The sequence below is a fragment of the Arachis ipaensis genome, chromosome B04 (assembly GCF_000816755.2).
Source record: "Arachis ipaensis cultivar K30076 chromosome B04, Araip1.1, whole genome shotgun sequence".
In the NCBI taxonomy this organism is placed as follows: Eukaryota; Viridiplantae; Streptophyta; class Magnoliopsida; order Fabales; family Fabaceae; genus Arachis; species Arachis ipaensis.
The window spans coordinates 111,824,598-111,833,379 of record NC_029788.2 but is presented as its reverse complement, the minus strand read 5'-3'; positions in this window follow the sequence as shown (position 1 = coordinate 111,833,379).

The window sequence follows — 8,782 nt, the reverse complement described above, 5'->3', positions numbered from 1 at the left end:
TTTTGCACAAATAATTATTTTATTTCATGAAAGAAATTTTAAACATTAATCATAATAATCTATTTTTATTTATTTTTAAAAGTGTCAAAAACTCAATGTCATTCCATAACAAAAACAACTCCCAAATAACACAAATCAATATAAATGTTTTATACAGATACTCTGAATAAGTTTGCAATTACAATCCCACAAAAAAAAATACAAAAACACTATATCCAAAACTAAAATATCTATTTTTACTAATTTTGAATATACACTTCTTCTACTTATTCTCGAATCCAATTAGCCTTTTTTCTAACTCTTTCACTTTATTATCCACCACATGACTATGACCCTCAAGATTTTAACGTCGGTTAAATTCGTTGGTATTAATTAATTTAATTATTAATAAATAATATTATCTTTGGATTTATCCGAAAATAAATTTGACGGTAAAGAACGCGCGAAAAAATAAATTTATAGGGCCAAAGTTATCGTTGAAAAGACGATAATGACCTCCAGAAATTTTTTCCACTAAATCTGACGGTAATAAATTTATCGACGGATATTTTTGGTAATTCTGTTGGTAAATCCGACGATTTTGAACAATTTTCTTATAGTGTCATACAATTCATATTTAATTTGAGAGAGAAGTGAAAGGTTTCAACTGAGATGAATAATCACCTCCAAATAACATAAGTTTTGATTCAGTGTAGTACGTGAAAACGACATTATTTTTTATGCATAAAGAGGGACAAATCGACCTCTGACCATTGCCCATAAAAGGACAAATCGACCATTGATCATTCCTCATTCGCCAACATGTCACTTAACGATGACTTAACATCCACATCAACAACGTTAGGTGTCACGTAGGTCTATTCCGTTAAGTTTAATGAGGGGAGATGATGGAGGGGCCATCATGCCTTACAGAAGACACAGACAAAAATTGGGATGGGTATATTTTTTCGGTAGAGATTGTCTTGTCCTATTTTAGAATGAACAGAGATCAGATTGGGTGTTTACTCTTTTTCCTAAAACAAAGGATAATGCATAAAAAGGTCTACATACTATAAGATAGCGTTTGGAAGAGAGACTGAAACTGAGGGACAGATACTGAGAGACAGAGATTTAATTTAAGTCTCTGTATTGTATTTAGTATAAGATGTACATGACTGAATTATGTCTCAGTATTTTGTTTGGTTCAAAATAAATACAAAGACTAAAATAAATAAAATGACCAAATTACCCTTGGTTATTAAATTAAAATGAATACAGAAAAAAAGTCCTTTTACTATTATTATCATATATTTTATTTTTTGAATATGCTCTTTTGTGATGGAAGGAAAAGTGAAAGAATTGCTTTAGAGTAAAAAATTCTTGTTGGTTTTAAATGATGTGTTGATTAAAAACCAACAATTAGAGTTTGGATTAGGGGGGCGTGCGTGCGTGCGTGCGTGCGTGTGTCTTACTATTATTATCATATATTTTATTTCTTGAATATGCTCTTTTGTGATGGAAGGAAAAGTGAAAGAATTTCTTTAAAGTAAAAAGTTCTTGTTGGTTTTAAATGATGTATTAATTAAAAACCAACAGTTAAAGTTCGAATTAGGGGTGGGTGGGTGTGTGTGTGTGATGCTCTTTTGTGATGGAAGGAAAAGTGAAAGAATTGCTTTAAAGTAAAAAGTTTTTGTTGGTTTTAAATGATGTGTTGATTAAAAATACAATTAGAGTTCGGATTAGGAGTGTGTGTGTGTGATGGAAGGAAAAGTGAAAGAATTGCTTTAGAGTAAAAAGTTCTTGTTGATTTTAAATGATGTGTTGATTAAAAACCAACAATTAGAGTTCGGATTAGATGAAGACAAATGAGATCAATTAAAATTTATTTTTCATTGTAGATAAGGTGCCTCTGTTTTGGTGTTCACTCGTGACAAAGATGTTGCAACAATCATGGGAGGAGGAAGTGGTGGTCTGACAGCGACGATGGAACGATAGCTTGACCTGAGAATCTTCGATGCTTGAAAGAAGGAGGTGGTCTGAGAAGATGATACGTGCCTGATTTTACAAAATGGGTAAATTTGTAATTAACAATTTGGACAGAAGATATTTTGGGTAGAAATTGTTATTTAAATTTTAGTTTTCGTCCCCGAAAATTTCAATTTTCCGTATCTCTACTTTTTGGAAGTACTAAAGAGATTGAAATTTTGAGTTTTTGGATTGAAATTTTAATTCTAATCTTAATCCAACAAATATGATATTGAATCTTAGTCCCCTACTCTCCTTATCAGATCAGTACCTCAAAACAAATGCTACTTAAGGATGCATTTGTTTACAAGAACCAGACATTGAGACACAAAATCGTGTTTAACAGATGAGACATAGACATAAACATTGTGTCTAGAGACATTGAATTAGTGTATTGTGTATCTATTTTGACAAAAAATACACAAATACTAATAAGAGACACAACTTATTTTTTATTTTTTTATTATTCTTGTTAATTTTTTATAATTATATCTTTTAATATTATATTTTTTCTTCCCAAAATATTTTGAATGAAAAAAATAAGAATAAATTAGATTTTCATTATTTTTTTAATTTATCACCAAATAAAATACAAAAAGCACTAATTTTTTTGTCTTTATCTTTTATGTCTTGTTCTCAGTCTCTTATCAAAAATGGATCTTCTCAAATTTTTTTTAATTGAGAGAATAAAGTGTAATCTCTAACTCTTCAATATTTTTTCTCTCATATTTTTTCTTAGTCTCACCAATAAAATGTATAATAAAAAAAAATCATACTTTACCTCCTCAAATGAAAAAAATTGAGAAAATTCAATTCATGTCTTATCATTTTGGTTTATGTATAGGTTGAGACAGATACACAAAAATATAAACATTAATAACATAGACATAATGAGACACAAAATTTTTACTTTGTTTGGTAGTTATATACTAGACAGAAAAATTACAAATATCAATATTATCCCTATAAAAAAACCACCATGGCCCCTTCCTTCTCTGCAACCACCACTACTTCTCTACAGCCATTCAACTAATTAAAAAATTCAATCAAACAAGATAACATAATATCTAACAGACTCTTTATAATATAATTGATCAATCTAATAAACATTAATCAAAATTTATATATGTATTTTTTCTTGATTTCAGTGAATTTCTTTGCATAAACTTTTAAAAAATCCAATTTTCACAACCCAAATAATTGAACATATAATAAATCGTTTTTTTCATTAAAAAATTTCAATAAATTTGTCCAAAAGCTGAATCAGATAGTAAAAGATAGTAGAAAAAATTACACAAGTATCAATAATTTTGTATACAACTCCATAGGTACCTTTACCAAGGATTTCACGCTTCAAATATCTATCAGCAACTTCTTTGGATGAATCTAGGCCTGTTATTTTTGTTGCTAATGCTAACTTCAGCTCAAAGTTTGAGAATTTACAAATGGATCATCTAGATAGTAAATTAGAACTTTATAAAAAATAAAAATTGTTGAATCCCTAAAGTACTGAAACGACACAATAGACAATACCTGAAATCTAACAAAATCGCGTGCAAATATTCCAAAGTTCCCTTACAAATAGTGCCATCTTTACAAATAGTGCCTGAAAGAAGGAAAGGAGAAGGAAGAAGGAAGAAAATAGGGTGGTGGTACCAGTGATGACGTCTCAAGGACCGAGATGGTAGTAGATGAAAGAAGGAAAAAAAAAAAGAAGAAAAAGAGAAGAAGGGATGCTGGAAGGAATTTGATCTAAGAAAAAGGAAGATAGAAAGATAAAGAATAAAAGATAAATTTAAAATTAAAAAAAATAAAAGAATAAAATTGAAAAAAATTATCTTAGAAACCCGATTTTTGAACTTTAATTTCTCAAATACGAATTTTTTTTTTTGGTATTTAGGGCAAGTTTGCTGCACCTCCCGGCGAACTTCAAGCAGAGTTCGACACACTATATAAACGTGGGGCCATTTCACTTTGTCGCTTTCTTTCCAAATCTCTCCTTCAAATTCACTTTGTTCCTCCTTCGCTTGTGATATTCAGAATCTTCTGTACGAGATTTTCTGTTTTTCAATGTCCGTGAAGTTCATTATCCACTATATCGTCAGCTTCAGGTCAGTATATAATATGTTAGTTAGAGTTACTGCTTTCATGTTTGTTAAAGTTACTGTTTATATATTAGTTAGAGTTACTGTTTAATGTTTACATGTTAGTTAGAGTTACAGAGTTATTATTTACATGTTAGTTAGAGTTACTGTTTACTGTTTACATGTTAGTTAGAGTTATTGTTTACTGTTTACATGTTAGTTAGATTTTTCATGTTATTGTTTTTAAGTACAGTTACTGTTTGCTGTTTATAACATGTTAATTAGTATAAGTTATTAGTTACTGTTAATTAGTTTAGTCAAAATAGTTATTTTACGTTGTGAGTTAGATGGTAATTAGTGAAAGGGATAAGTATGATTTTGGTCCCCAAGGTAGGGGCTGAAAATTTTTTTCGTCCCTTGCCTTTTTTTCGCTCCAAAATGGTCCCCAAAGTTTCGGTTTGTTTTAAAATCGTCCTTTTTACCAATTATATTTTTTTTATTACCAAATTACCCTTTATTAAAAAAATTATAAAATAAAATAAATATAAAATAAATAAAGAAAAAAAGAAACCTGAAAAAGGATAGTGAGGCGAGCAAGGGGTGCAGTGCAGGTTTTGCTGAAAGCACCGGCGATGCCGCCGGCAAGAAGCTGATGAACGCTTCCTATCTGCGACTTCTGCCGCTGTTGTTGATTCTGCTGCTGCTGCTGGTTCCGGCGATTATTATCTTCTTCTTCTTCTTCTTCTTCCCGCCGCCGCACCCACCGCCGCCCGCCGCTTCTTCTTCTTCTTCTGTGAATTCTGTGAATTGAATTTTTTTGTGAAATTTCTGGATTTTTTTGTGAAATTTGTTGTGGAATATTGTTGTTGCTGAAATTTGAATTTGGAGTATTGTTGTTGCTGATTCTATATCTGAGTTTTTGTTTATCTGAGTTGAGTTCTGGATTTTTTATGATGATTTTTTGAGTTGAGTTTTTGTTTGTTTGAGTTTGAGTTCTGGATCTGAGTTTTGGATTTGAGTTCTGATGAGGATGACGATGATGATGTTGATTTTCTGAGTTTTGGTTGGTGTGATGGAGTGGCAGTGGGTGGGGGGTGGTGGTGGTGGTTCTGGTTCTGGTGGTGGTGGTGGTGGCATGATTTTGGAGAAGAAGGGATAAGGGCATTTTGGTCCGAGGGACCATTTTAAAACAAACCGAAACTTTGGGGACCATTTTAGAGCGAAAAAAAGGTGAGGGACGAAAAAAATTTTCAGCCCCTACATTGGGGACCAAAATCATACTTATCCCTTAGTGAAATAATTAGTTACATTAGATTAAAAAAAAACATAATTAGTAAAATTTAGTTTTCTGTTAGTTATTGATTAGTATGTTTATAGAGTTAGTTGATGGCCTCATGTAGTTGGTTTAAATATGTCTTTTAAAAATTTAGTTAATGTGAAAGGAACTGAGTTCAGTATATGTTATTTTATTTTACTAGAGTGTGGTTAGATGGAGCAGCAGTTATTGGTCTACGAGCATACGTTTTACAGATTGGATTAGGCTGAGCACATTGTTGGCAGACTTGATCGAGTGGTACACTTTTATCACTTTTGTTTATTATGTTGTAATAAACAGTGAATTTGTAATTTTATGTGTTGACCCTCGTTTTAAATTTTTTTTTTCCGTTTGGTAGGCGCCTCGGATCTTGCGCACCAGACGGAATTCGATGAGACGCCCGCTTGAGCAGATTAGGCCATATCTTAGGCGAGCCGGGTTTAAGCATGTGGCTATATGGTGGAGTTCGAGCATGATTGGCCATTGGCTTCGGCGTTGATAGAGAGGTGGAGACGTGAGTCCCACATATTTCATCTAACATACAGAGAGATAACTATCACCCTGCAGGATATGGCCTACCAGCTAGGACTCAGGATCGATGGTGATCCTGATGGTGGCTGCATCAGTGGGTGGGAGCAGCACCATGATGGACGGTCTATTTAGGACTTCTGTCAGCAGCTACTGGGTGTTGTTCCTGCCCCAGAGGATAGACAGTCACAAACTATGTGGACTGTCAAGCTCACATGGTTTCACCAGACCGTCTGTGGAGAGCTAGAGCAGGACGCCATTGGGGAGTGCCTGTTGTGGTACACGAGAAGGTATATCATGCAGTTGATCGGGGATATCTTATTCCTGAATGCATCTGACTCTCGAGTACGCATTAGGTGGCTCGCCCTCCTAGAGGACCTCGACAGATGTGGCGGGTTATCATGGGGCTCGGCTGTGCTGGTATGACTGTACCGCCAGATGTGTCGTACCACGGAGCATGGTTAGCGCAATTTAGGTGGATGCGTTAGTTTGCTACTCTCTTGAGCCTATCACCATATTTCGCTGTTACGGCCCGATGGATTTGATACTCGTCGATTTCCGCTTGTTGAGAGGTATTATTTGTTTTTGTACATGTCTTCGTTAGTTAATGAAATTGAGAAATAATGTGTAATCATTTGCGGTATTGTAGGTGGGTTGAGTATCGTCCAGACAATGCCAGAGGCGAGCATAGGTTTAGACACTACAGATACACTCTGAATGGGATCGGCATCCTCAACGTAAGTGATAAAGATTTAAGAATTAAATTTTCATGTTAATTAAATTATTATCTTATACATGATGTTTCTTGCGAGTTAAGAATTAAAATTTTATGTTAATTACGTTATTCATGAACAGGTTGACTGGATGCTGTATGCTGACCCACAGCTGCATGGTCTTGTACCACCAGGGATAGCTGAGGCTGAAGCCTCGGCGGTGGTTGTATGTCTCCTCCTCTACTTTGCGATCGTCGAGTGGCATTAGGTGGTCGGGTTGTACGTCAGTTTGGTGGCCTGTAGCACATTCCGACCAGACCCCTCACTATCGACGAGATGTATAGGCACGATGGTCAGTTCGGGCGAGGCGAGTGGTTCCCGCATCTCCTGGGTGGCTGACATGAGATGTGGGATGCTCTTGCCGACCATCAACTCCACATCTACCATCATATAGACTTGCGTCTATCGCGGTCATACATGACCTGATATTTTTAGTGGGTCCGTATAGAACAATTTAAAAACTTGTCTTTAATACAAAAAAAAATCGTATTTAAAAAATTAAAATTTAAAAATCGAATTTCAAAAAATAATTATTTTTTAATTTTATTTTAGAAAAAAACCTATATTTTTTAATGGCTCTTATATATCACTATTTTATCAAAATTTGTGTCTAACGAGCTAACACTTTGTTTGGATGCAAAATGGAAAATAGATGGAAAAAAAATAGATGAAAAGAAAATAAAAAAAATAGAAGAAAAAGTTAATTTTTTTAATGTTATTTGGATGAAGATAAAATGAAAGAAAAAAAATAAATAAATAATTTCTTTTATTTAGATGGAAGAAAAAAAATCATACCTAAATAAAATTATATTAATATCCTTATTTATATTACATAAAAATTATAATATATTAATATAACACAAAAGATAAATTTGTAATATTATGCTTACTTACAAATTTTTCTCAATTTTCTTTGCATAAATAAAGTGAAAAATTAAACTTGGGTTCCACGTCCATTTTTTTTCTTTCCATTCAATTTCTTTTCGCATCTAATAAAAAAAAAACTAAGTTTTCATTCATTTTCATTCTCTCTATTTTTTTTCCTTTAGTTTTCTTTTGTTCCAAACACAGTGTAAATAACGAATATTTACCACTGTATCTATTTATTAATGGACATGTACTGAAAAACAAACCGGCCTAAGGTAGTGTTTGGTTGATGTCCATGTCTCATTGAGACATGGACACGGTGACACATGTCTGCTGTTTGGTTTGGTGAGACACAGATTTTTGAAGGACACGGGAAGACACAGATGGACACAGAGACATTAAATTTGTGTACCTCCAATTTGGTGAGACACTGAAACACAACTCGTGAGACACTGATTTTTTACTCTTTTACCCTTATTGAATTCTTAAAATTTGTTATCTTATCTCCCCAAAATTTTTTTTCTCTTCCTCTTTTAGATTCTACAATCAAATTTATCCTTTTATTTTCTTCAAGAAAAAAAAATTGTTCATTTAATTTTTTTATTTATTTAAATTTTGATTAATCTTTAATAAATTCTGAACTTTAGTTTTTTATTTTTTTTCAAGAAAAATTATATATTTAATATTTGAATGATAATTTAAGATGATATTAGAAAAAATAAAAAATATTAGAAAAAATAAAAATTCAATGGTGATGATATGCAATGTTTGGAATAATGAGTATACAATGATAGTGGTAAAATTTATGGTTGAATGAAGAGTAATTTAATCTTTTTTATGTTTATGTCTTTTTTGCCAAACACAATATATAAACATAAATATTTTATGTCAATGTTTTCAATATCTGTATCTTTATGTCTATATCTCATCATATACATCAACTAAACGGAGCCTAAGGTCACAGATATGAGAATCTTAGAACTAGAAATAAACAAAACAAAGGGGTTGCAACGTGTGCGTTGGGAAGCTCAACAACATCATCTCATGTACAGTCAGCATCCCCCACGTGCTTCACGTTTGGCGTTCGTTCATCACTCGATGCATCGTGGATTGCAAGCCTTTCATAATTTCATTATTTACTTATATATGTTTATTTTGTATTATTTTATTAATTTTGATTGGTTATATTTTTCATGTTTTTTTTTTTATAG